The sequence below is a fragment of the Odocoileus virginianus genome, chromosome 19 (genome assembly GCF_023699985.2).
Source record: "Odocoileus virginianus isolate 20LAN1187 ecotype Illinois chromosome 19, Ovbor_1.2, whole genome shotgun sequence".
Classification (NCBI taxonomy): domain Eukaryota; kingdom Metazoa; phylum Chordata; class Mammalia; order Artiodactyla; family Cervidae; genus Odocoileus; species Odocoileus virginianus.
This window is the reverse complement of record NC_069692.1, coordinates 16,898,493-16,923,766: the sequence shown is the minus strand read 5'-3', so window position 1 is coordinate 16,923,766 and position 25,274 is coordinate 16,898,493. Positions and strand designations below refer to the sequence as shown.

Below are 25,274 nucleotides of genomic sequence, written 5' to 3'. Positions count from 1 at the left end.
TGAATTATAAACTTGACAATGAAATAATAAAACAAAGCAAAGCAAAACAAAGCATACACCAAAAACATAGGGAGAAAAGATGAATTGTGAAATGGAGGCTTATTTTTCCTACTCTTCCCTTTTTCTGCACAGAGTAAATGGCTACTCTCCTACGTAAGACAATATACTTAAAAATAAAGTATACTGAAAATATTAACCTGTACATAATAGTCTAATAATGAATCCCTCCTACATCTTTTCAAACAAAGCCATAAAAACAAAGTCAGCAAATGAAATCACACAACCAGATCTCCCATACCTCCTCCTTTCTAGGAGACAGAGAACATTATATTCTCAAAGTTATCTGTAAGTAGAAAAATAAGACTCCAATAGAGCTCACTGCCACAAACAAAAAGTAAAGACAGGATATTCTGTGACAGTAAAGAGGAGGAGCAAACTGAGAAGAAGCACTGTAAAATCTCACCTGGAAAATAGAAAGTGAAAATGCATGACCAATTGCTAACTATGGATCAGGTTTTGGGAGCTCACAGCTCTGACTAAAAGAAGAAACGAGCTGTGTGTAACAAGATTAACAGCTTCCAAAGTTTCTTAGGGAGAATCGGATGTGCAGAGAAATTTTGGTACTTCTTTGAGAGAAGATAGTGAAAAAGAAGAAATAAGATGGGAAAATAAAGGGTTCTAAGAAAAGAAAACCATACATGCCCACTCTTCTCTTTCAAGAGGAAGAAAAACAAGCATAAATTAAATCTAATATCATATTAGATATTTACTCTGAAAAAAAGAGAACCGACCATTTTTCAAGGAGTCATGGAATTTTTTACAATAATTTGTCATATTTTATTAAATTCTACAACTATATAAAAAAGTTCATCTAATTTTGCTCAATAGCACTAGAAATTAACATCAAAATATGAAACGATACAGTTTTCAAAATGGAAATTAGAAAGTAAAGGCTCTTCCTCAAATACTTCATTCTTCCCTGGTTTCTCAGCTAGTAAAGAGTCTGCTGGCAATGTGGGAGACCTGGGTTCGATTCCTGGGTTGGGAAGATCCCCTGGAGGAGCACATGGCAACCCACTCCAGTGTTCTTGCCTGGAGAATCCCCATGAGCAGAGTACCCTGGTGGGCTACAATCCATGGGGTCTCAAAGAGTTAGACACGACTGAGCAGCTAAGATCAGCACATATATTTTGTACCATCAGACTTACCAAGCCATAGAAATTCTAATGGTGCAAAATAGGATATGCACTTTAAAATGTGTATAATGGAATATAATATATATTAAAATAAATATTAAATGAATATATAGTTTAGATATATTTTACATAGCTTTGAAAAAATTTATGTTTTCAACTTTTATTTAAAAATAAATACAAGTGAATAGTTGGATTATCAATCACTTTTTGTTTCTTCTTGATACTGTTCTCTGTTAATAAGTTACCCTTAAGTTAAAACAGAAACCTCAAGCAAATATTTAAAAATTGTGTTTCATACAGGTAAAGCAGTATATGAAGAAATTCATAGACCTAAGTGTTTATATGAAATAAATGAACAAAATGAAGAGAAAAATAAAGAAGGAAAGAAGTATTTAGTATAGGAGAAGTTACTTAGAAAACTAGTCATATAAAAATACATTCAATTTGATCAAGATAAAAGAAAATATTAATATTTAAATAAGCTATAAAAGTGAAATAGTCATAGAAACAGGGAAAACTGAAGCAGTCACAAATAATTTGGTCAATCTGTACCAATACAGTAAAAAACACAAGTGAAGTTCATAATTTTCTAGAGAAATACAACTTACTAGAAGTCATGCTAAATGCGTTAGAGAACTTAAACCAAAAAACATAGAAAAAATGTTTTTTCTAAATGTTAGAAAGCAAACCTCTTTAGGTTTTCTGGCTTTCTGAGAAACAGAAATTAATGTGCTAGAAAGAAAGATACTGTATCCCTTTCCCCAAGGCCAGTTACTCCTACTCTAAGGTGACAGACCCAGAGATGCTTGTCTCATCTTTGAGGAAACATCTGCTTCCACTCAAAGAGTAATATAAACCTTTTTTTTTAAATCTCTGTGGATGCAGCTGCTTATATTCAAGATGAAAAACTCCCCTCCTTCCCTAAGTTCAGATTTGTTGCCTTCCAGAGTAAAATATAATGTCTCCATTGGGCTTCCCTGATAGCTCAGTTGGTAAAGAATCTGCCTGCAATGAGGAAGATCTGGATTCGATCCCTGGCTTGGGAAGATCCCCTGGGGAAGGGAAAGGCTACCCACTCCAGTATGGGGTCTCAGAGTGGGACACGACTGACTGAGCGATTTTCATCTTTCTCTTTCTCTTCCTCCCTCTTTCCTTCTCCCTGTGTGTGTCTCTGTCATCTATCTCTGTTTTCAGAGGGAAGATCAACAGACAACCCAGCAGTCTCTATATTTTTACTATTCATACAGATGTAAACATCATGTTTCTTCTATCATGTTGCCTTGTGGAAACCTGAGTGCAGGGGCCCTTTACTATGAACTTATGCCTGCTGTTGTTACTGCTGTGGGTAAATAAAGATTTGATATTCCATCCAGATAGTTTGTCAGGCTGACTTGTTTACCTTCAGACTTGTCATAAAAAATCCCACACACACCCTGGCCCCTAACAAAAAAAAAAAAGGAAAGATTTAGAATCAGTCACTTTTGTAGGGTAATTTCAAGACAAAGTGAAATGACTGGAAGATTTTCATGCTATTTAAGATATTACAGAACATAACAAAGAAAGAAAATGACCAAATAATTTTTATGGGATGGTCATTATATTGGTATTTACACTCAAGAGAACTACACACACACACACACACACACACACACACACACACACACAATGTACCTTAACATCAAAATTACTTATAAATATCAATGAAAAATGCTTCACAAGCTATTATTAGGCAGGTTATTCCATATAACATAAACAAATGAGGTTAATTATAGGACTGCCAAGACTGTTTGCTAAGAACTCATAATGCAACATATCCAAAAAGAAAAAACAAACAGTATAAATAAAAATGCTTTTGATAAAATTCTATGCTTATTCTATTTGTAGAGGAAACAGTATTACATAGTAGCCATACTTGAAGGTTTCCATATCATTCTAAACCATCTATCTCAACCTCAGGGTAACATCAGGCAAAAATGTTATTTATAGGAACAGACACAATAAAAAATGTTTGAATAATAGTTGTGTCTTAATTTGACTATCAGTAAACAGTGGTTTGAACTCTTAGTGGGAAAAAGAAAAGAAGTAATTGAAACACAGGTAGTAAATCACCACTTTATTCAGATGATCTGACTGTATAATTGACATACCGTCTGAGATCTAAGAGAAAACTTGTAAAAACAGTAAAAGGAATCATGAAGATGTATGGATGAAAGGGAATAAATAATTCATAACTTTAATATTATGCAAGCAAAAACCATTGAAAATACATAATGAAAGGACTAACCCATTTACAATAATAACAAAAAGAGGAAATGCCTGTGGCTAAGATTAAGGATGATAAAGTATTTGTATAAAAATAACTTTAAAACTTTGTAAGATACATTAATGTATCTTGATCAAATGTAATAATATTCTTTACTTTGGGAAGAATTAAATTTGTCAGTTCTCCCTAAAATAATCTGTAAATTTAAGGCAATCCAGAAAATATTCCCACAGGAAACAGGACATTGTTTAGTCAGGATGATGTAAGGTAAGCAATAAACTAGTAAATATGTCCAAGAGAATTTTGATAAAAATCAACAAGGAGAAATTTATCCTATTGGGTATTAAATTAACTTTCAATTGATATTTTATTAGTTACTGAAGAAGCTTAATCAGTGAAACGCAGGAGAAAAATAATAATACATTTCCAAATACAAATTAGTCTATTATATAGACTAATACAAGTTCATGGGCAAAATATGAATTATTGAGCAAATTTCACTGGAACCTGGAAGCCATATTGTGAAAAAGGAAAGTTGGATCTACTTTTCATGTCTTAAAAAAGCAATAAATTTTAAATTAAGCCAATATTTAAAAATAATATTAATTTAGAAATTTTTTAGACATTGTATTTCCAGTTCATCAAATAATTATGTTAAGTTTACTCACAGATGCAAACATAGAAGGCAATTGTGAAAATGACTGAAAACAAAATAGAGAATTGGAAGACAGACAGTTCATAAAAAGGATATGAAAAGATGTTTTATTTCTCATAATATGAGAAAGGCAAGATGAAACTTTATGTGTACACACACACACAAACACATAGATAGATACACCTTTTCACCAGCAGGTGGTCAAAGGCAAAAGTCTAACAATGATTCTTACTGGAAAATTTCTGAAAAAGTTAGAGTTATCATTACTACACTTAGATATGTGAATTGCTATACATATATGCAGGTCAATAGGGAATATCTATCAAATTTTAATTACAGATATACTTTGGCCAGCAATTTATGTCAAGGAATTATCCTACAGATTTACTTACACATGTGGGAAATGATGTATATATACAGTTAATGACCAAAGTATTGCTAGCAATTGCAAAAGATTGGGAAGGATGTAAATATGCATTTGAAAATAATTGGCTACATTATGAGGCGTCCATACATTGCCAGTGCAGTCAGAAACAAAAACACTGTGGGAATTCCTTATTTATCAATATGGAATATTTCCTAAGAAACATTTAGTGAAAGAAGTAATATTCAGATCGTTGGTGCCATTTGTAAAATAAAAAAGAAAAATATATACACAAACATACTGGTACATGTATAAAATATGTGCTTCCCTGGTGGCTAAGCTGGTAAAGAATCTGGAAAATATTCTGGAAGATATAGAAGACATAGATAATAGTGGTTAGCTGGGGAGAGGATCTAATAATTGGGAATTAGAGGTGTTAGAGAAATGTTTCACTTTATCATATTTTTAGACTTTTAAAATTCGAGGTATATTAAATATCACCTATTTAAAAATAAATTGAAAACATTTTTAAAAGATTATAGTCAGAAAATGTAACAGACTATATTCTTGAAATAATAAGGCCATAAAATGGAAATTAATAATTAAAAGCCTGGCTGAATGGAAACTTCTCTTCTAAATGACTAGTAAAACATGAAAATATCAAATGTGCAATTAGAGATTCAAAAAAGCAATGGAAGTTAAAAAAAAACACATCAAGACAAATGGAATGCCACTAAAATGATATAAAAGCAAAGCACAAATTTTTTAATAAAAAAGAAAATGCCAAACTCTGTTTATAATTCAAGAAGTTAGAACAATAGTGAGAATGGAGACTAGCAGACAGTTATTAATGAGCTGGATTTCTTAAGATGTATAAGACAGTCAAGTCATGATTGACATAACCTGTCGTAAATGTTATATACAGTAATATGAAGGAAAACTTACACTTGAAATTAAGAAGTTAAGAGATACAGAGTGAATTATGATATATTTAAGTCTATATACTTATAACCTGTTAAATATAAATGCACTGAATATAGAATTTTGCGTTACTGCTTTATTTCCTTTTCCCAGCATACAAAAAAAAAAAACACATAAAATAAAACACATAATTGTAATAAAATGGGAAAGAAAGGAATGAAAACCATCTCTGGAATAAATATTTGATTAAAGGAGAAATGCTGATTGTTATTCTTACTAGATTATTACATACAAGGAATTACCTATGTAACAACATAGAGCAAAAGATGTGAAATATACATAGTTAAATTTTTGAGGTCTTACACTGCACTTATACTAGCCTAAGTGTTTTAATAGCGAATTTCACCCTCTAAACAAAAATTTTATATAGGTGACATCATCAGGCCAGATTATGAATGATAAAATTAATAGAGCAAGACAGTAAGTATGGATCCAAGGTAGTATACAGCTAGTTTATTACAAAGCTAGATAATTCAGACCTGATCTGTGCAATCACAGATCTTAGAGTCTTAGGTAACATACAGCTAGTTTATTACAAAGCCAGATAATTCAGACCTGATCTGTGCGATCATAGATTTTAGATTCTTAGGTAACATACAGCTAGTATATTACAAAGCCAGATAATTCAGACCTAATCTGTGCGATCACAGATCTATAGATTCTTAAGAATCTATAGAGAGGCACCATCCTCTCTATATGGGACGCCTCAGAGTATCAACCAAACCAACTCAAGAACAGTCTGAGTTCAGTAACACAGATTTGAAGTATTGCACTAATGTAATAACACAAATAATCATTTAGCAAAAATCAGTTATATATAGATAAATAAAAGACCCCCATTCTTCCATAATAGCATAAATAAGTAAATGCACACATAACAAAATGTAAATGTTCCTTAAAATCAGTAATGAATATAAGTAGAAAAAATGAGGAACAGGAAAAAATGTTCTGCAACATATAACACATTTCTTTTATAACACACACTTCTTTTTCTTAATGAAAGTTTTTAACTATTGTAAGTATGTCATTTCCTCAAAGATAATTTACAGATTAGATGTAATACCAATGGAGGTTTTTAAAATAATTTTAAATTTTCTAAAAAATGATAGGGTACTTAAGATATTTTTTGAAAAAGGTGATTAAGGCTAACATCTTTGCAAACATTAAAATGAATGCAAATGGTAGAAGAGCAGACAATTTGGGTAAGTGGGGAAAATATAACCCAAATATAGAACCAGAGTGTGCTGGAGGCTCCTAATTAAAATCCATGAGAGCCAATTTTGCACATCTCTTATCAACTCTGCTTTCAGAGACATCATGTTGGTAGTTTGAAATAGCCCACGGTGCCAGTAATTGACATCATGAAAACTGACTGCTATTTTTAAAACGTTTATCACTGCATCACTGAATAGAACTAGAAATATGTAATTGTTACATGATAAAATTGACTTCATACATTAGTTGCTGGATAGTATATATAATTATATTTGGTAACAATTGTCTCAATTCCAAACTGTATTCCAAGTGCAATAAATAGTTCTTTAAAGAATGAACAAAATTTCTGTAATTTTGAAATTATTAGTATATAGGCAAACATTTAACTTTCCAAGATAAAAGCAGACTTTTGCAGTTTAAGATTATGTAACAGTGTAAATAAATTTGAGAAAAAGTACAGGCAAAACAGAATGAATATGAACATGCAAAAATATTTTACAAGATTTCACAAATTTCTTTTGCCTATAAATAGTGTTATCTAAAAACATAATGTCTGTCTGATAAATAAACCTCACACACATATGTTATTAAAAAGAAACATAATTGCTAAACAAACATGAAAAATCATTCTCACAAATTACCAAAATTGAAATTCTCAAGGTATAATATTTCCCTATCATTAACAAATATTAAAATTTAAACACAAGTTGTAGAGGAGCTTGTAGTAAGATAATAAACCTTTTATAAGATTATTAAGAAGTACAATCTATATGAAAAGCATGTTAATTATGGGCATGAAGAATTCTTAAATAGTTGACATACTTTGAAGCACCAAGTAAAAGAAATAATTAAAATACATATAAAATTGAATATGCTACTTTTATATTATATTTATCATCTTTTATGTCATATAGTGTATTAATTTTATAACCAATGAAGTAAAACATGAAAATATCCCACAGTATCTTCAATTATCATATGTCATGAATGAATTTATAATGGCCACTCAAATTGAATTTAAGATTTTTTACATGGATATATATAACATATATGTATAGTGTGCCAATAAAAAGCAGGACAGGAACGTTTTATATTAAATATGTAAGAAATATATTAACATTCATAGCAAAATGTCTGAGGGAAAAACATTCTGGCGGTAGATTTATGGGTAGTTGTTAACCTTGTTTTTATAATTTTTTGCATTAAAAATAAATTCTGTGGGCATTTGCTTCTTTATTTTAGCACATTCTGTCATTTGTTTCCTCCTCCTTTGCTGATTCTTCATATTTCAAGGCTCCATTTTTTTTTGCCATTACCTCCAATCCCTCATCCTAGAGCCATGGGTTTCAACCTGACATCATTTCTGCTTATTTCTTGAACTTAAACTGATGCTTATTTACCGTTTCCCTTACACTGATTCCTCCTGTGTATCTCCTTTGGTACTTGATATTTAGAGAGACATATGTGACATAGCAAATGCTTCATTCCTTTCTGTGATATCCTTGCCAAATGCTATTCTAAATTAAACTTGGAGAGTTTCAAGTTCAAGGGAACTTGCAAGTTTCTGAGATCAAGATTTATCTTTAGATGGTTATGGCTTTTATACATGCTTCACATTTATTGAGCTGGAATAAGTCTCCCTGTAAACCTAAAGACCTAATGCCAGTACATAAAGTTACAAAGAACAAGTTAATCATTTTAATAGTCTGTGATACACTTCTCAACCTCTCCCTGCAGCCACACGTTTGCTATGACTTCGTAAATCCTCCTGTTAAAATATTATATTTGATGAAAGAAGTGGTCACAGTAGGACTTCCATGAAATAAGAGATTTCTTTTGAAAAATGGTTGGAGGCAACTGTAGGAGCTGGTTAAATGATGTATGAATACCTCCTGCTTCTGCACCTGGTGCCAGGCAACTAGCAAGATAGACTTGTGCTGAGAAAGTCAGGAACCTACAAGTGTGACGCTATCCTCTCACCCCTTCTAGTGTCAATATCAGTGATACAGGTAACCTATGGGAGAAATTGGACCCTTCATTATGGAGCTAAGCATCAAGGATCTTTGTGTAGCTAATGATTTTGAAGATAGATCCTTTCCCCAGGGAAAAAGGCATACTTGTCACTGACCAATACAATAAAGATACTGCCTTCCTTAGTTGCAGACTTTGGGAATATTTGTGTATTTCACCTTTGAAAGATTAGCCTTTCCTCAGCTCAGAATTCCTAAATTCTGATGTACATTATCGTGTCGGGCCATTCGACATGGTCCCTGTGGCTTTGCAGGACAAGAGAATAAGCACAAACATGAAGTCCCTGTTGCCTTTTGTGCTGTGAGTCATAAAGTCCTTTGATTCTGACCTGCGGATTTGTGTCTTCTGCCAGCATCCATGAAACTGAGCAGGCTAGATTGTTAGGTCGCAAGTTGAGTAAACTGAAAGTCATCATACCTTTTGACAAAGATGTCTGGAAAGTGGAGGAGCTGCAGGACCTGCTGTGGCTTCAAACCTGGCTCAGAAAGCAAGGCATGCTAGCCAGTCTGCAACACCATGCATGAGCTACAATAGCATCTGCCTCACACCCACATTCTACACAGTAATACGGCGGCTGCTTTACTTCCACCTCCAAGTCTCATATACATTTCTCTAGAGGCCAGCTTGGCCCAGATCCACACAGCAAAAGGAACTCTGGAGTGCATGGCTGCAGCTTAGCTCAGTCAGCAGGGTGCACAGTCACTAAAGAGAGAATTAGTTCTCTCTCCATTCAGTCTGGGCTGTGTGGTATAAGGCTTGAAAATAATATGCAGTATGAATGCTGCCTTGACATCTTTACACCACACAGAGACTCAAAGGCCTAACCAAGAGTTCCCCTGCCTTCCCCAGATATGCCTTTTACCCAATGGGAAAGGCTTTATACCCAACTACTTCCGCTATTGGCCAGACCAGATTCACTTCAGTGTTCAACCTAATGGGTTTCGTGTTGCTACCAGTCTGCAAAATTATTCAAGCAAGCCAATCATCTTCTCGTGGGAATCAGGATACTTCTCCTTCTAATACTACAGATGTGTCCTCCCATAATCCCTGTTCCTGTCCTCTATTCCCAAGTGCAACTACTGTGTGGACCCATGTGACATGGTCTTTTCTTCCCCCAGGATGTGAGTATGCGTGACTAACATTACTGTCAAACACATCTGTCCAGTCTCAGGTGTTGTGTATTTGGCAATAACCTTGGGGAGGAGACCCAGGTTTGATTCCCAGGTCAAGAAGATCTGATGGAGAAGGAATAGGCTACCCACTCCAGTATTCTTGTGCTTTCCATGTAGCTCAACTGATAAAGAATCCGCCTGCAATGTGGGAGACCTGGGTTCTATCCCTGGGCTGGGAAGATCTCCTGGAGAAGGGAAAGGCTACCCATTTCAGTATTCTGGCCTGGAGAATTCCATGAACTCTACAAGTCCATGGGGTTGCAAAGAGTTGGACACGACTGAATGACTTTCACTTCCCTTCACCTTGGGAGGAATCTCTCCCTTGCAGAGTGAAGAGGAGATGAATAAAACTGCCTAAACTTGAGACATGTTTTGGCCAAAAGAATTACAAGGAACATTTTGCAGTGCTGAGCCTGGTCTAAACAGATCATTGATGATTCCTCTTCTCTCTTGAAAACTCATCTAAGCAGAAACATGAAGAAGCCAAGTCTTGGTAACTGGATGACAAGGATTATAAACTGTTTGTCCAGTTCACCACTGATTTCCCAGCCACGAACCAGCAAACACAAGAAGCAGAGCTCTCTGCTGACATGTTGAGGACTACAGATTTAAGAGGGAGCCCCAGCTGAGACTGAAACTGTTGAACAGTTGAGCCCAACCTAAATTGTAGATCCAAATAATCACTAAATAATAAATGCTCATCATTCTAAAGCATTAATTTTTGTGCTGGGATGTTATATAGCAATATGCAACTCATTCATGGTCTACAATATATTTTTAGAAAATGAAACATCATAAGTTCTTTGCAGCTCCAATGTTACAGACTTAATATTCCAAGGTCAGGAGGGATGTTGTAGAAAGATGATGGAATTTGGAGTCAGGAGAAGTAGATTCTAGATCAGAAGTTACCACTTACAGGTATGTGGAAGTTGTTAAATGTCTAATATTTTAACTTCATTTGTATAAGCATTAAAAGTATAAAATCAACAAATATTCTTTATATAATTGATTTTAGGGAGACAAGGCAAAGTATAGAGCTTAGTTTTTTCCTTCTATAACATTCACAATAGAAGTTTTTTGCTTTGTTTATTAATGTTAATTTACTGTCATGATCACTTGCCTGTGAACTGGAGAACATATTTTCCTTGTTTCAAAAAGAGGATGATTATTTACCCGTATCCCACCTTTGTACTGCCTTCATGATTTCTCAGAATGGTAACATGCCATAGCTATTGGCTTTGTGGTTTTTCTTAGACTCTGGGCAAATTATTTTCCTTGACTAAGATGCATAGGTTCTTTTATTACAGTTTTCTCTTTAACTTTGGTCTTTAATTTTCTACAACATAATTTTGTTCTAATATTCTCAGTCTTATGATCACTTCTGAGAAAGAAAACATAAGCAGATTGCCAAAGTGTCTAACAATTGTTACACGTTGAGCCACTTGCCTTAAACATACAAAGCCTGAAGGTTCTCCATGTTCTACTTTCCCCCAACACTTAAATCTCCTATGTGTCCCTAGAGAAGTGAAGTTTTGAATTTGTTTTTCCTCCACTTGACACATTTCTCTATCTCCACTGCTGGCTTCCCTGTCCTTCACTATCTCCTGGAGTTTGCTCAAACTCAAGTCCATTGAGTCAATGATGCCATCCAACCACCTCATCCTCTGTCGCCCCCTTCTTCTCCTGCCCTCATTTTCCCCAGTGTCTGGGTCTGTTCCAGTGAGTCAGCTCTTCACATCAGGTGGCCAAAGTATTGGAGCTTCAGCATCAGTCTTTCCAATGGATGTTCAGGGTGGATTTCCTTTAGAATTTACTGGTTTAATCTCCTTGCTATCCAAGCAACTCTCAAGAGTCTTCTCCAGCCCCACAATTTGATAGGATCAGTTCTTCAGTGCTCAGCCTTCTTTATGGTCCAACTCTCATATTTGTATGTGACTACTAGAAAAACCATAGCTTTGACTATATGGACCTTTGTCAACAAAGTGATGATTCTGCTTTTTAACACTTTGTCTAGGCTTGTCATAGCATTTCTTCCAAGCAGCAAGTGTCCTTTAATTTCATGGCTACAGTCACCAACCACATTGATTTTGGAGCCCAAGAAAACAAAATCTGTCACTGTTTCCATTTTCCCCCAACTATTTGACGTGAGAAGATGGGACTGATCTTAGTTTTTTGAATGTTGCATTTTAAGCTAGCTTTTTTCCACTCTTATCTTTCACCCACATCAAGAGGCTCTTTAATTCCTCTTTGCTTTCTGCTATCAGTGTGGTGTCATCTGAAGATTACTTTGCCTTCTTTTCTTTTACACCATATTAAGTGAAATCTTTGATTCTCTTTCACCTACTAGCACATGTTATTTATTTATTAACTTTATTCAGTTCAGTCACTCAGTCATGTCTGACTCTTTGCGACCCCATGTACTGCAGCATGCCAGGCTTCCCTGTCCATCACCAACTCCCGGAGTTTACTCAGACTCATGTCCATTGAGTCAGTGATGCCATCCAACAATCTCATCCTCTGTCGTCCCCATCTCCTCCTGCCTTCAATCTTTCCCATCATCGGGGTCTTTTCCAATGAGTCAGTTCTTTGCATCAGGTGGCCAAAGTACTGCAGTTTCAGCTTCAGCATCAAGTCCTTCCAATGAATATTAAGGACTAGTTTTCTTTAGGATTGACTGGTTTGATCTCCTTGCAGTCCAAGGGATTCTCAAGAGGCTTCTCCTATACCACAATTCAAAAACATCAATTCTTCGGTGCTCAGCTTTCTTTATAGTCCAACTCTCACATCCATACATGACTACTGGAAAAACCATAGCTTTGACTGGACGGACCTTTGTCAGCAAAGTATTGTCTCTGCTTTTTAATATGCTGTCTAGGTTGATCATAGCTTTTCTTCCAAGCAGCAAGTGTCTTTTAATTGCATGGCTGCAGTCACCATCTGCAGTGATCTTGGAGCCCAAGAAAATAAATCTGTCACTGTTTCCATTGTTTCCCCATCTATTTTCCATGAAGTGATGGGACCAGATGCCATGATCTTACTTTTCTGAATGTTGAGTTTTAAGCCAGCTCTTTAACTCTCCTCTTTCACTTTCATCAAGAGGTTCTTTAGTTCTTCTTCGCTTTCTGCCATAAGAGTAGTGTCATCTACATATCTGAGGTTGTTGATATATCTCCTGGCAATCTTGATTCCAGCTTGTGCTTCATCCAGCCTACATTTTGCATGACATACTCTGCATGTAAATTAAATATGCAGAATGACAATATACAGCCTTGAAGTACTCCTTTCCTGATTTGGAACCAGTCTATTGTTCTATGTCCAGTTCTAACTGTTGCACCTTGACCTGCATACAGATTTCTCAGAAGGCAGGTAAGGTGGTCTAGTATTCCCATCTCTTTCAGAATTTTCCAGTTTGTTGTGATCCACACAGTCAAAGACTTTGGTATAGTCAATAAAGCAAAAGTAGATGTTTTTTTGGAACTCTCTTGTTTTTTTGATGATCCAGTGGATGTTAGCAATTTGATCTCTGGTTCCTCTGCCCTTTCTTAATCCAGCTTGAATATCTGGAGGTTCATGGTTCAATTGAAGCCTGGCTTGGAGAATTTTGAGCATTACTTTGCTAGCTTGTCAGATGAGTGCAATTGTGTGATAGTTTGAACATTCTTTGCATTGCCTTTGCAAAAGGCCTTTGCATTGCCATTGCATTGAACATTCATTGCCTTTCTTTGGGATTGGAATGAAAACTGACGTTTTCCAGTGTTGTGAAAGCTGCTGAGTTTTCCAATTTTGCTTGCATGTTGAGTGGAGTATTTTAACAGCATAATCTAGCTTAACTGGAATTTCATCACCTCTACTAGGTTTGTTCAAAGTGATGCTTCCTAAGGCCCACTTGACATTGCATTCCAGGATATCTGACTCTAGGTGGGTGATCACACCATCGTGGTTGTCTGGGTCTGAAGATCTTTTTTGTATAGTTTTTCTGTGTAGTCTTGCCACCTCTTCTTAATATCTTCTGCTTCTGTTTACTTTATTATTTATTTTTATTTTTAATATTTAGGCTCTTTTCATCATCCCTGATCATTTGAAAGAAAGAAATACTATGAAGGAATTTTTGGAGAATTTCTAAAAGCTTGTTAGAGACCTCTTTTAATGGATAAAGCAATAGAGACTGAGAAACTTAAAGTATTGTATTAAACATTTAATGACTTATATATCCAAGATCAAAACCAAATGGCTTTTTATAATGGTTCTAGGTAATTTTGGAAGAAAGTTTCTTATCAATAATTTGTAACTATTCATGCTCCAATATACCTCTTGCTTAGTGATTTGGATAGACAGAAGTTCTGTGAGTAAATGTACTCTAAGACTTTGAGATAGCTTTCTAATTCTTCACACCAATCTGCCTCATTATGCTTGCATGGAGATTACCTCTTATAAGGATAGCAAATTGATATAAAACCTTTTTTTCCCTTTGGAATGACTGCTTTGGAAAACTCCTTGTTTCTTGTTAGGCTTTTATTTAACATATTTAGATCTGAAAATTGCAATTATAACTTGCTCTTCACATGATCTCATTCAGTTCCACATGCACTAAGCTACTTCCAGATAAATACAACCAATTGCCACCAATTAATGCCAGCTTTCAATAATCTTCAGAGTGTGAAGAATATAGAAAACCAAAAAGGATTAGGAAAATTTATAAAACAATATTTTTCCTCCTTTGACTATTTATTCATTTGTTTTTAACTGTGAAAATATTGTTAGCCTTATTGGTTAAGACATTCATACTTACTCATTTAAATCAAATAGTTTGGTTTAAAGCAGAACTATTGAAGTCAAGGTCAAATGTAGTAGATTAAGGTGAAATGGGAGATTTATACAAGCAATGTACACAGCACCCTTTAGATAATGAATCCCACAGTTAAATATGTCACTGGTGGGTAAAATATGTAGATTGATGATCCTCTCTCAATGATAATCTTCCTTACACACACACACACAAACACACACACACACACACAAGAAAACTAAAGCCACTTTGGAAGCCTAAACTGTAAAATTAAATGTAAACATTTAGGTCAAATAGTGCTTTGCAAGATAAAATGTATTCAAAATCATACTTCAATTAATACCTTTATCTTACAATAACATAATAATAAATAAGCTACAGGAAAAACAGAAAAAATAGAGTAAGGAAATAATAATGCAGGATTCATATTTTTGCTGAATTTTTATAGGCATAAAATTTTAAATCTAGAAAGTGTCATAGAAATTATCTAGTCCAAACTTCTCATATTATGAGTAAATAAAATGTTTCTAGTATTTATTAAATAAATTCCAGAAGGTCACTCCAATAACTATGGGTAGATTTCAAGTCGCTAAAATATACATTGTCTGTAACTTAATAAATTAACTAAAATTAAATCCACAAGACATTAAATGCCTTTTTTTCATTAGTAGCCAAGTTACCTTTATTTTTATGATTCAGTATTGTTTCCAACAAGTCAAAGTATATTTTGCATATTATTTTGCTGAAGTCCCTGTTGGATAAAATTCTAAAAAATATATATGAGATCTTTACAGGTAAAAATTATGTGGGTCATTGATGTCATTAAAAATCTCAAATACCTATGTTTTAAAAAATAGTAGGGTACATTCGTTATAGGAAGAATATGAGTCTCTTCAAATGATCTCTTCATATGGTCAGAGGACTATATTTTAAGGTAGACCCTGGGAAGGAGAAGGGAAAATTATAGATTTGCAAACCTCAGTCCTCTTTTCTAAAGGAGATTGAATGTGAAAATAGTGTTACATATGGTCATTTTTGTGAACTGAATAATTCTTTGGCATATTTTATGTGAGATATAATATCTAAGAATAACTACCTAGAATATTCACCTATAAGTAGCTCTATAAGCCTATGTAGTGATATTGATCCTATGTGAATTAAGACTGCATGAGAAATATTTCCCTAAACTTGGTATATAGGATCTGAAGACTTCAGGAGGCAATGAAAAATAGTTTTGAAGAAGACAAATTTAAAAAGGAAAAAAAATAACTACCAAACATGTGTTGTAGGTGTAAGGCTGATGGCATATTTGGGAAAAGAATAGAGGAGAAATTATGGTTGGAAAATTTAGAAAGCTTGACTACATTTTTAAAAATCAAACGCAACTTCAGTAATTGGCTTAGAAAATTAGAAGTAATTAGTTTTTTGCTGAATTGTTCATTTTGCCCCTTAAGCTTGTACCAGTGCAAAATTGCCTTATTAAAGTTAAAATTATTTTAATATGATATACTGAATTATAATTAATATAATTGAAATATGAAATATTTCAGATCTGTTTATTTGATACAATTGTTGCCTTAGGAACAAGGAGAAAAGAGTTAATTAATGCATACTTTGCCTGTGAAAGAATAATATGTACAACATTTACTGTAATATTTTATATGTATTTCATTAATATATCAGAAAAAAAAATCAATAGAAAACTAAGGGTAGGCTATTTCCTGTAGTTTTCTCCTGGGGATGTGACATTGTACTTTTTAAATGAAAAAAAAAAAATCAAATTCTTTCATGCCAGCAAGAACCACAGATGCCTTCCAGTGTTGACATCCAGCAATTATAATTTTTTAAACAGTGAGGAAAACCATATCAAATATTTCTAAAGAGGCCAGAAAGGGAAAAAGCAGTAATTTTTTCATACAGACAGTCAAAATTGAATTTTCAGTTTAGGCCACACAGGCAGTTTTTTAAACCTTAAAATTTGTTGAAAACTTTAAGGATGACACCTCATACTGAGTCAGTGTTGATCATCAGTTCTGTTCAGTCACTCAGTCGTGTCCGACTTTGTGACTCCACTGACTGCAGCACACCAGGCTTCCCTGTCCATCACCAACTCCCAGAGCTGACTCAAACTCATATCCGTCGAGTCGGTGATGCATCCAACCATCTCATCCTCTGTCGTCCCCTTCTCCTCCTGCCTTCAATCTTTCCCAGCATCAGGGTCTTTTCAAATGAGTCAGTTCTTCACATCAGGTGGCCAGAGTATTAGAGTTTTAGCTTCAACATCAGTCTTTCCAACAAATGTTCAGGACTGATTTCTTTTAGGGTGGACTGGTTGGATCTCATTGCAGTCCAAGGGACTCTCAAGAGTCTTCTCCAACACCACATTTCAAAAGCATCAGTTCTTCGGCGCTCAGCTTTGTTTATAGTCCAGCTCTCACATCCATATATGACTACTGGATAAACCATAGCCTTGACCAGATGGACCTTTGTTTGCAAAGTAATGTCTGATCATAATAAATGCTGATTGTAGCTAAATGACTTTTGTAATTTCATTTATTAATATCAAATTACAGATACCAATCATGTTCTGAGGGAGAAAGGAACCAGTGAGTAAAGGGAAACCAGCCTGCAATTTTACTAAGACAAAGAAAGGTAAGTGAAAGGGAACTAAGTATTAACATATATGCACTCAAATGTTTACTGCTAGCATTACTTCTCAGTATTCAAACACAAGGTCATTGCTAACACATCTATGCCGGGTAAGTTCTCATTCTTTTGAAAGTTCTTTGAATTTTTTTTTTTTTGTTCTGTTAATATTTTATTATCAAATGTTTTTAAAAAGAGATCTATTTATCTATTTACCTTACCCATCTTAAGTCAATTTAGTATGACTCTATTCTTCACATGCATATTACATATGTAAATATTTCAAAGGAAGATCTTTGAGCCACTATAAAACCAAATCGCTAATAGAATGCTGGTCATATATCACTAGTTTATAGAATAAGAACCAAAATGATTTTTTCCGCCCTTTTATCTTTCTTTGCTCTAGTCTTTTTGTGAACAAACATTTAGGATCTTGGTATTTCTTAAAACCTTTTAATATTAATACTACTAATATCCACATGTAAAACTATCTGTTAAAATTTCATAACTATATTTGAAGTCTTTCCAATCTTAGGAGTTCCCTTCAATAAAGGGATTCTGCCATTCTGATCTTTCTGAGCTCCAGGTAGTGTTGGTCACAGGTATTCTGGCAAACAACCTTTGAGCCTGCTTGTAGGAACCCTCAGAAGCATTTACAGTCTTTTATCTATTAATAATTAGCAGTAATTAGATCTGCCAGGTGAGGAGTTCACCCTTCAGAAGGTAACTGAATATGTATAGACTTTATGACAATATTTCAAAATAGTCCGTTTTCATCTTTCTACTTCTTTCATTCTTTGACCTATTTCCTCTAATTTTCTGGTTATATTGGAAACTTTTACCTAGAAACCAAGTTACTGACCCTGGTAAATACAGAATATGAAAAATCTTTTGTGCTTTTCTGTGATGGAATGGAGTGGGTTTTTATGCAAATTAATTTATGTGCAAACATATCTCTAGGGAACTTAATAATGCTTCCATGAGTCCAAATACTTACAGAAATGAAAGCCAGAAACAACCTATTGTGTTATCCTTTCTCCTCTTGTAAGTTCAGTACAAATGCACTCCCTCTGATTGTTCTTGCAATATTATTGAAAGTGATTGCTTTGATTTTTCTGTGTGTTTTCTACCATATTATAACAATTTTTGTTTGCATAACATGCATTTTAACAATTTTCTGCATAGTATTTCAGTGATTTAATTTTCATGTATGGAGAGTCCCTACTAAATTTGTAGGCAAGCATCTTCTAAATATGTATTCCCCTCCTCCAGTGGTGAAATGTCCAGGGGAAAATAGGTGAGACAGATAAGTTGAAAGATGCTCAAAATAATCAGTATACTCTTAGTGCCGTGGAACAGAAATATTGAAACATGTTTGACTTTACAACTAGAGTCTACTATTTTTCTTTTTCTCTGCCTTTATAGGGATCACATGAATATCATTGTGATTGTCATATGTTTTGAAAATCTTAGGAGACAATTAATATTATGCTTCTTCCAAAATTCAGAACGCCTTAAGAGGTCATTCATCCTTAATTCATTCATACCTTTATTACTAAAAAAGGTGACTGAGAACTTTGACTTAGATGCATGACCAAGATAGCTCATTGATAATTTATCTTGGAAGAAAATGGATTTATCTAACCAGTTACAGAGTATTGTGGATAATTCTAGATCTCCTGAACCCTTCCTCAGAGAGTAGGACCTGCTCCACTAAATTTATTGCATACATTAAAGCCAGGTAAATATATATCCTCTCAGAAGGCAGACAGGCTAAGATAGTAATGATAGCAATAATAATGATGAAGATAAGAGAGAGAGAGAGAGAGATCAAAAGAAATAAAATAACTAGTTTCCTTTTCCCCTTACCCTCCATCCACATATCCATTAGTGTATTCTCTCATGTTTAAGGAAGAGCAGGAAAATGGGGGTATAAACAGGTCAGCAATGTATTCTAGTCTTTCATCTGTATTACAAGATCCAGAAAAATTCTGTACCCCACCTTCTGTGTCATAGTACTTATAATCATGTCACATGAAAATTGAACACAAATGTTAAACTGAATTTAATAGCTCATGAGTTTTTCATAAATATTTTCAGGTGATTTGATAAGAAAATAAAATATATAGATGTGCCTTCTAAATATTAAAATCAAGCTACAAGTTCTGAATTTGATTTCATAATTACTCCATTAAAAAAAAAGCAGACAGAAAATTAACCTTAAATTTATAAAGTGACACAATGGAGCTCTGTTATCTCGGGTCTAATAAATTCTCATAAGAAGAAAACACCTTGTAAGGTCAGTCATCACTTTTGAAAGTTTGATGTTCAACTTTGCAAGTATATGAAGTAGTTTAACAACTGATCTCCTAAAATGTATTACTTCCCTAGGGATTAAATTCACAAGAGATTAATGTGCAAAAGATCTCAGATATAAGTGAGAAATTGTGTATCTACAAAACATTTTGGAATATTAATTGTCACTGATAATCAGTGAGAAACTTTTCTATGCTGGATTTCCTCATCTAATAAATTTCATTACCTAATAAATTAGTTATAAGGTTAAGAAGGTCATGCATACAGAAGTCTGCTTTACTACCAAATTCATAGTGAAAACTCAATACTTATTAATTACTATATAGTGGTATCTAGTACTTATTAACTACTTTTTATATACCAGACTGTCGTCTAAGGATTTCTCATGTATTAACTCATTCAATATTTCAATAATACTAGGACTTTGATGTTGTTCAGTTCAGGTCAGTTCAGTCGCTCAGTCATGTCTGACCCTGCGACCTCGTGAATTGCAGCACTCTGGGCCTCCCTGTCCATCACCAACTCCCAGAGTTTACTCAGACTCATGTCCATCAAGTTGGTGATGCCATCCAGGCATCTCATCCTCTGTCGTCCCCTTCTCCTCCTGCGCCCAATCCCCCCAGCATCAGGGTCTTTTCCAATGGGTCAACTCTTAGCATGAGGTGGCCAAAATATTGGTGTTTCAGCTACAGCATCAGTCCTTCCAATGAACACCCAGGACTGATCTCCATTAGGATGGACTGGTTGGATCTCCTTGCAGTCCAAGGGGCTCTCAAGAGTCTTCTCTAACACCACAGTTCAAAATCATCAATTTCTTCACAGTCCAATTCTCACATCCATACCTGACCACTGGAAAAATCATAGTCTTGACTAGATGGACCTTTGTTGGCAAAGTAATGTCTGCTTTTTTTTTTTTTTCATTTATTTTTATTAGTTGGAGGCTAATTACTTTATAATATTGTAGTGGTTTTTGTCATACATTGACATGAATTAGCCATGGATTTACATGTATTCCCCATCCCAATTCCCCCCTCCCACCTCCCTTTCCACCCGATCCCTCTGGGTCTTCCCAGTGCACCAGGTCCGAGCACTTGTCTCATGCATCCAGCCTGGGCTGGTGATCTGTTTCACCCTAGATAATATACATGTTTCAATGCTGTTCTCTTGAAACATCCCACCCTCGCCTTCTCCCAGAGTCCACAAGTCTGTTCTGTACATCTGTGTCTCTTTTTCTGTTTTGCATATAGGGTTATCATTACCATCTTTCTAAATTCCATATATATGTGTCAGTATACTGTAATGGTCTTTATCTTTCTGGCTTACTTCACTCTGTATAATGGGCTCCAGTTTCATCCATCTCATTAGAACTGATTCAAATGAATTCTTTTTAATGGCTGAGTAATATTCCATGGTGTATATGTATCACAGCTTCCTCATCCATTCGTCTACTGATGGACATCTAGGTTGCTTCCATGTCCTGGCTATTATAAACAGTGATGTGATGAACATTGGGGTGCACGTGTCTCTTTCAGATCTGGTTTCCTCGTTGTGTATGCCGAGGAGTGGTATTGCTGAGTCATATGGCAGTTCTATTTCCAGTTTTTTAAGAAATCTCCACACTGTTCTCCATAGCGGCTGTACTAGTTTGCATTCCCACCAACAGTGTAAGAGGGTTCCCTTTTCTCCACACCCTCTCCAGCATTTATTGCTTGTAAACTTTTGGATAGCAGCCATCCTGACTGGTGTGTAATGGTACCTCATTGTGGTTTTGATTTGCATTTCTCTGATAATGAGTGATGTTGAGCTTCTTTTCATGTGTTTGTTAGCCATCTGTATGTCTTCCTTAGAGAAATGTCTGTTTAGTTCTTTGTCCCATTTTTTGATTGGGTCATTTATTTTTCTGGAGTTGAGCTGGAGGAGTTGCTTGTATATTTTTGAGATGAATCCTTTGTCTCTTGCTTCATTTGCTATTATTTTCTCCCAATCTGAGGGCTGTCTTTTCACCTTGCTTATAGTTTCCTTTGTTGTGCAAAAGCTTTTAAGTTTCATTAGGTCCCATTTGTTTATTTTTGCTTTTGTTTCTAATATTCTGGGATGTGGGTCATAGAGGATCCTGCTGTGATTTATGTCGGAGAGTGTTTTGCCTATGTTCTCCTCTAGGAGTTTTATAGTTTCTGGTCTTACATTTAGATCTTTAATCCATTTTGAGTTTATTTTTGTGTATGGTTTTTAATATGCTATCTAGGTTGATCATAACTTTTCCTCCAAGGAGTAAGCATCTTTAAATTTCATGCTGGAATCACCATCTGCAGTGATTTTGGCACCCCAAAAAATAAAGTCTGACACTGTTTCCCCATCTATTTCCCATGAAGTGATGGGACCAGATGCCATCTGATGTTATTACTACTCTCATTTATATATAAGGGAATTAAATCACTGCAAGTTGAATATTTGTGCCACATTTGATATGTAGTGGATCTAGACTGAAACACAGGCATCTAATTTTGTCACTCCATATAAATAGAAAAGTTAGAATTAATGGTGAAAATATAATTAGAAAAAGCAGAGTTAAATGATCTTAAAGAGTCTAGATGATCAAGTTACACAAAGGTATTCGTTTTTTGTTTTTTTGCTTCTGACTTTAATATTGTAATTGAATATTTATAGTCACTGATATGTCATGATCTCCCTCAGCCAGAGCCAAGATACAGCAATTAAATAACTCTTAACTAATTCCTTAGCTTCCTTGAAAATGATTTCTCTTTTATTACTTCTTCAGGTAATATACAGCACAGCTATTTAAATTTTGACTCTTATTTGAAATCACATAAAATTTTCCATGAAAATAATTTAGTTAATGAAATGGGGGTTTAGGAAGAGAGGGACACTTCTTAGTGTTACATATATATACACATATGTAATTTTATTTATGTAATATTTCAGTTAAGTTTGATTCTTTTAAATATGAATTTTATCCAGTGAGACTTTAAGTCTGAGCTGAGATAGTAATTATTTTTAATTTCTTGTTGAGTGTTGTAGTTATTTTCATGTTTGTTTATAATTTTATCTCAGACAGTTAGAATGTGATAAATACCAGATGCTGAATATACAGAAATAATCATAATTCAATAGAGGCACTATTTGAATAACAGTTCAGATCATCTGGCCTGAAATTTTAGCTCTGCTTCTTGACTAACTAGTTTGTTCAAAGCACTTAAGCTCACTAGATCTCCTTTTCTTTCTCTGCTAAATAGCATTAATTTTAAGGTAATTGACTTATATGAGCTAATATATGTGAATATCCTTTGTATGTGTATGTGGTGTGTGTGTGTGTGTGTGTATACACACACTAATAAAAATATTAAACTACAGAATTTTGCTTTTCTTATAGTTTGAAATTCATAAATTAAATATAATTTTTATTGAGTTAGACAAAAATGGCTCTTTTAACTTTAAAATTTTTCAAAATATTGATTAAATCACAAAGTCTGTAATGATGCAAACATACAAGATAGTTTTAGTATTACTATTATAAATTAATATTTTATTAAAATAATCTGAGTTTAATTCAATACCAATTCAATGGAGAAAGGTCATCTTAATAAACTACATGAGATGCTTCCTTTAAAAAACCAGTTTTAATACTTATCTTCTATGTTTTAGTTTAGTCAAAGGATAAAAATGGATTTACTGTTGATGTTAATAGACAAGAAGCATATAAGTTCTCTTTCTTCTTTCTTAAATGAAAAAAAATGTATCACAAGATGGATCAAACAAACTTTTGGAAAAATAGCATTTCATTCCCAATTTTTTTTCTAAAAAATTTTACATAAAATAAGTTCACATGGAAAATAAAAGTTCACATGTCTCTCCATATGCACTGCAACGACAGCTTGTTTCTACCATCTAAAAATTTTTGTTATAGTTTTATTTATTCAAATTTTTAATAAGGTTTAAAAAATCTTTTCTGCAATATTTTCATTGTATATCACTCCTGCCATATCAGTCCTGGTTCGGGGAAAGAAGAAACCACATCTAATATTTTAAGCTGATTTGGGCTACATATACAGAATGTGATGCTTAGGGAATCATCGGGAGGAGTGTGTAGGGGAATCAAAGGACCACAGAGGCCACAGGACCTGCTCAGGTTTGAACATACTTCCTTAAATGGATGCTTGCCTCCCAGTTGCCATGAATCTGGTGGTGATTTCAGAAAATTGCAACATCTTCTTGACTTTGAGGCCCCCATGACTTCACTTATGTGTAAAAAAACAGGAGTAAGCTGAAAGATAACCTTTACTGACTTTCATTCAAATCTTGCATGAAATTCCATCTTCACTTACAGAATGAAATTCACTTCCAGAACTATGGCAGCAAGGGCCTTGAAAAAATGGCTTTTAGCGTCAGACTTTATGGTACAGGGAGGCCTGTGGAAAGAAGTAGCAGCAGGGCAAGCAATCCCCAGGATACACTACACATGCTTTCAATATATTACATTTTATAGAGCTCTAAAGGAGATCAAGAGATTTTCAATGGAGTAATTCACATTATTACATCGGTTAGAATGTCTTAATATAAAATACTAGGTCCCAGTTTTCAATTATATCCTAACAACTCATAACAGATAAATTTTATCTGCATGGCATATTCTAATAGAATTCAAGCGTATGTGTGTACCAGTTCAGTGCAGAACAGTCACTCAGTCATGTCCAACTCTTTGCCACCCCATGGACTGCAGCATTCCAGGCCTCCCTGTCCGTCACAAATTCCTGGAGTTTACTTAACTCATGTCCATTGATCAGTGATACCATCCAACCATCTCATCCTCTGTTGTCCCCTTCTCCTCACGCATCAATCTTTCCTAGCATCAGGGTCTTTTCAAATGAGTCAGTTTTTCACATAGGGTGGCCATAGTATTGGAGCTTCAGCTTTAGCATCCGTCCTTCCAGTGAATATTCAGTACTGATTTTCTTTAGGCTGGACTGGTTGGATCTCCTTGCAGTACAAAGGACTCTCAAGAGTCTTCTCCAATACTGCAGTTCAAAAGCATAAATTCTTTGGTGATCAACTTTCTATATAGTTTAACTCTCTCATCCATATATGACTACTATGAATGAATGTACTATCCATACATTTTCCTAGTATAAAAAAGCCATAGCTTTGACTAGACAGACCTTTGTTGGCAAAGTAATGTCTCTGCTTTTTAATATGCTGTCTAGGTTGGCCATAGCTTTTCTTCCAAGGAGCAAGCATCTTCTAATATCGTGGCTGCAATCACCAACTGCAGTGATTTTGGAGCCCCCCAGAATAAAATCTCTCACTGTTTCCATTGTTTCCCATCTATTTGCCATGAAGTGACGGGACCGGATGCCATGATCTTAGTTTTCTGAATGTTGAGATTTAAGCTTACTTTTTCATTCTCCTCTTTCAGTTTTTTCAAGAGGCCCTTTAGTTCTTTGCTTTCTTCCATAAGGGTGGTTTCATCTGAATATCTGAGGTTATTGATATTTCTCCTGGAAAACTTGATTCCAGTTTGTGCTTCATCCAATCCAGCATTTTTCATGATGTACTCTGCATATAAGTTAAATAAGCAGGTTGACAATATATAGCCTTGATGTACTCCTTTCCTGATTTAGAACCAGTCTGTTG

General features: G+C 34.6%; 1 long non-coding RNA gene across 1 annotated transcript in view; it reads left to right on the top strand.

Annotated features, from left to right (window-relative positions):
- Positions 1-25,274, top strand: part of LOC139039615 (uncharacterized) — a 416,973-nt gene that overhangs the window by 110,142 nt on the left and 281,557 nt on the right. The window contains exon 2 of the long non-coding RNA XR_011492949.1: positions 17,237-17,315. This is a non-coding gene — a long non-coding RNA (uncharacterized lncRNA). The remainder of the gene's footprint in view (positions 1-17,236; positions 17,316-25,274) is intronic.